Source organism: Chrysochloris asiatica, unplaced genomic scaffold (assembly GCF_000296735.1).
Source record: "Chrysochloris asiatica unplaced genomic scaffold, ChrAsi1.0 scaffold00376, whole genome shotgun sequence".
Lineage (NCBI taxonomy): Eukaryota > Metazoa > Chordata > Mammalia > Afrosoricida > Chrysochloridae > Chrysochloris > Chrysochloris asiatica.
In genome coordinates, this window is record NW_006408894.1 from 2,181,573 (window position 1) to 2,186,479 (window position 4,907).

General features: G+C 42.6%; 2 pseudogenes; one reads left to right on the top strand and one right to left on the bottom strand.

Moving 5' to 3' along the window:
• Window positions 1-1,038: 1,038 nt before the first annotated feature.
• Window positions 1,039-2,440, bottom strand: LOC102814183 (annotated as a pseudogene).
• Window positions 2,441-2,455: 15 nt separating this feature from the next.
• Window positions 2,456-3,605, top strand: LOC102814568 (annotated as a pseudogene).
• Window positions 3,606-4,907: the final 1,302 nt, after the last annotated feature.

The window sequence follows — 4,907 nt, forward strand, 5'->3', positions numbered from 1 at the left end:
CAGTTTGAACTGCAAGGTTGGCAGTTCAAGCTCACCAGCTGCTCCTCGGAAACCTGTACAGGGTTGCTATGGGTCGGAACCAACTCAACGACACTTAACAACAACAATTGTTTTAAGAGAGAGCCATATGGGATGGGCAAGATGACAACAATGATGATAATATGTTCTCCTTGGAATGAAGAAAGCTAAATTGCCATTCATAGATTAACAAACAGATTAGTTATCTATGAAGAAATCTTGGCCTAGCCAAGGCTCTGAAGATTTTTTCCTATGTTTTCTTCTGAAAAAAAAAAACTGTTTTTAACCCATCAAATTTGGTTTATTTCAAGTATGTACCATAATACATTTTGGACAACTCTTCAGATCATCATTTCATAGTATCATAAACCTTTGCTACTATTGTAGTTCTAAAAACTGCCAGGACTCTGCGAATCACACAGTCCAACCCCTCGGCCCAGGAATACAGTTAAAAATCCACATGATAGATGATAAGAAGGCATTATCTGTGGGTTGCCTTGACCCATTCTTAAACTCAGGTAGGTAGGCTGTGATCTCAGAACTATATACTCTGGTGTTGAATATTAACCAGTGAAAAGGATTAGAGTCTAATATGCCCAGTGCTTTCTTCCTGTGGCTGCTTGAAGCTCACCTGCCTCACCAATAGTTGAAAGACAGTTACTGCTTGATCCTCTCAGCTCTAGCAAATCTTCAGGGCTCCACCTGTATGCGACTATAGAGCAGGTGCTATAGTCATGTTGGTTTTTCAAGAAATCATTTAAGGGAGAGAACAAAAACATATGTTCAGCTACGTCCCTAATTTCCAATTAGGTAAAAGATTGTCATAAATTAACTGAGGACAACAGGCAAGAAATTGGAGATTGGTAGATGGTAGCTGGTAGCAGTCAGTCAGTCAGTCAGTCAGTCAGTCAGTCAGTCAGTCAGTCAGTCAGGACACTCATAAAACCAGTCTTGCTCAATTTCCTATGCTAAGCAGGCCTAGTAAAAACCCAAAATGAAGACTTGATTTCTCCCCCGCCGTTATAAAGGCCTAAAATTCACATTATAAAGGCCTAAAATTACTTCTAATTCTTCCAGGTCCCTCTGGAAAGCAGAATCCTCATTAGTAATATTTGGCAGCTCCAGGGCCAACTTCATCCACTGTCTTGCTTCAGAGTTTTTTTGTCTGTGACACTTAGAAATATGTACCCTTCTTGCTTTGGAAAATCCTGGCTGTAGTTCTTCAACCTTTAGGAAGCTCTGAAGGACATCCTGCACAGTGGCACTGAGGGGACTTTCAAACAAGGCAGAAGCAATTTGTTTTTGTTTTTGTTTTAGCCAGTTCAGGTGAGAAACTTGGTAGCACCACCTGCCCAGAAGAAAGTGAGTCATGGGATTATCGGACTGGAACACAATGGTTTTATCAACATGCTTCTTGAAACCATAGCCACTTTGGATGTACCTCTGGATTCCCTCAGGCTAAGCCAGCTGACCACAAAGCACTACATACCACTGGTGACATTCTGAACACTCATTCTTCTCCAGAGCAGCTTCTCCTTCTTCTTTTCCATTTAGGGCATATGACTTATTCTCACTCACCACCTTAGTGAGTTCACACATGTCACTGTAGGCTCAAGCCAGACACCAGAGAAAGTCCGGCAGGCCTCCACATGCCTGCTTGTTGAGCAGTAGCTGGGAGTCCTCCCACTTGTGCTGCTAACTACCTTAGTGCAGTTAACCTGCCTGCTGCAGGAGAGGCAGCAAGTCCTCCTGGCTAGAGACTCCTCTGTCCTCCGGGGAACCAGGCCCAGGGCCCAAAGCCACCTTCAGGTCCAGAGAGTCATCTCTTCCCATCTTCCTGGGCTCAAAACTCACTTCATCTTCTCCATCCTCACTCTCCCTGTCAAAGTCCTGGTCATAGTCAGACGTTGAACTGGCTGTTGTATACCACCATTCACTCTCAGCATCTGTGGGCACGCTTCCTGTGGTAGTCATAAAGCAGATACAGCTAGAACCCATAGGGTCGCTCCTCTCACCGGCAAACGGGAACCTTCGCCACCAGGCGCTTCTCCATGTGGGATCAAACCTCCCCAAAAATCACCCCAACAAACCCTTTCAGGCTGCTCCTCAGCTCCTCCATTTCCCGCCGCAGTGCCATGAGATTGGTCAGCATCAAGTCCAGGAGGTCCAGCACCTCCTCCTGCCCTGTTCATGGAAGGCTGGGTAGCACCGAAACATCTCCAGCCTCACCTGGGGCCGCCCGCAACAGCATCAACTTGTGTCTGGGCTCTGAAGTCCATGTGTACTCTGGGAGGCTGGGCAGCCTCTGGCTGAGGCCGTGGTTCTGGGTTTGTTTCCACTGCTGGGTATAAGGGGTGCACAGGAATCCAAGGCCCGCGGCAGTGCCCAGCAACAACCCCACACTGGTGCGAGCACTGCCCAAGGCCCCAGTTTCGACATGATGCATCTGGCCCCTCGTCACCATGACAGCACACACGTTTATCACCTCCTCATGTTGTCAATGATCTCTTCTAAAATTTGTATAGATTTCACTTTTACATTTAAGTAAGTCTATGATCTATTTTGAGCATGAATTTACTTTCTGTATATGTATATCCAAAGGAGCGCTGGTAGCGTAGTGGTTACGAATCGGGCTGTGAACCACAAGGTCAGCAGTTCGAAACTACCAACTGTTCCGCAGAAGAAAGATGAGGCTTTCTACTCCCGTAAAGATTTACAGCCTCGGAAACCCTGTACAAAGTCGCTATGAGTCGGAACCGACTCCACGGCACATAACAACTACATGATCCATTTTGAGCATGAATTTACTTTTTGTATATGGATATCCAATTAACCCAGTTTGTTGAAAAGATCATTGTTTTTCTTGGTACCTTGGTACCTTTTCCAAAAATCAATTGACTATTAGGGTTCTTGCCATACAGCTCACAGCTCTTTGGCCTATAGCCTCTGTGGAAATTTACACCTCCCAAGTGCTGGAGCCTCTTATCGGGACTGACATTCAGTTAAAATGCACTTTCTCCAGCTTTGCCCCTGTGAATGATGCTCTAAGAGTAACCTGGAATTTCTGGCCTCAAGAAGGGGGTGGATCTGAGAAATTTGTATTCTACTTCCATGCAGAGGCCTTCAAGCCCATGGACAGACAGTTCAAGGACCAGGTGGTCTGGGATGAGAACCCCAGAATCCTCTGGAACTGCAGTTTGATGACAATGGGACATACACCTGCCATGTGAAGAACCCACCTGATATTCCATCAGGCAAGATTCACATTTATGTTGTTGAAAGAAGGTTTTTGCATTAAAAAGTTGTTAGTTTTGAAAAATGCTCTCATTACACCTGATATTGATGGGATGATAGCGAGACCCGGCTCAGTGTTATACAGACTTCTCTGAGATCTCCTTCCTGACTCTGACCTTTGGTTCTGCCTGTGTAGTGGTGGTCATAATTGTAATTATGGTGGTCTTCTTCCAGCATTTCTGAAAAAAAGATGGGTTGAAAAACTTCATAAAATGGTGGAGACAAAATCAAAGGAAGATGAAATGTTCAACCAAGGAAAAAAGGTCTCTGTTTATTGTGAAGAAACTGATTAATATTTTAGATGGAAACTGAAGATATCAACAAGGTAAGTTGAAGCTAATGGAAGCTTTTCTTCGGCTTTTCCAGTGTGACCTGTCTTCCAGGCAGTTCTGCAGTACATTCCCACCTAGACAAACAATGCTTTTCTGAAGCCAGTAGAGGGTCCTTCTTGAGCAGATACCACCAGACTCATAAACAGTTTCATTACTGAGGTTTTATTTCAAAATGCAAATTTTTTAATGCTCATCAACTTTTGTAAACTAATAACCTAAATGTTAGTCCTTGTACACTCCTTGTGGATTTTGACTTGTATACACACACTTTAACTTCAAATAGGACAAAACTAACTTGCCGTATTTTCTTTCACATGTTAGTGTAGTTTCTTTAGAAGCAGCAATCTTGCTACTAAAGTGAATATGTTGACTCTTTGTTCTCATACTCTCAATTAAAAGGTGAGCTAATCTTTCAGTTGTTTTGGTTGAATAACAGTAAATCCTAAATTCAAACTATTACACATCATTTTGATTTTTATGATTCTCCTTAAGTATGGAGCACATCTTGTTTTACTGAATTTCTTTCAATATCCCAAATGATATATCTTCTTTCATTTCTTTTTTGTTTTTTGGTCAATTGATGCAAAGTTTACAATACCACAAACATAAATCACAAATTAACTAGAAAAAGGACTCCTGGTATAATGCGGTAGGATAAGTTCTCAACCATAAGGTTGGTATGAACTGCAAGGTCAGCGGTTCAAACTCACCAGCTGCTCCTCAGAAACCCTATACCACGAGTTGGAAGTGACTCTACAGCACCTAACAACAACAGTAACTAGAAAACACATGTAAGTGTGAACAGACTGACTGACATACCATCTCAGGATGAATCATTTGTCACTGTTTCCTGTTTTATGAGGAATAATCAATAATGCAGTTCCCTCATAAGTAGTGGCTGACTCATTAATCTACTATGTTTATTTCTTCCCTATTCAAGTATCTATAATAATAGAACAAATACATGGAGCTCTGGTAGCGTAGTGGTTACAAATCGGGCTGCGAACCTCAAGGTCAGCAGTTCAAAACTACCAGCTGTTCCATGGGAGAAAGATGAGGCTTTCTGCTCCTGTAAAAATTTACAGCCTCGGAAACCCTGTACAGGGTTGCTATGGGTCAGAATCAACTCCACGGCACATAGCAACAACAACAACATGCTCATTTAGGGATTGGAGTCATTAAACAAATAAACATAAGGATTCTGAAGTTGTATATTACAACCTTGAAAACTATGGTTGGTAAAAAAAAAAAAAAAAAAAAAAA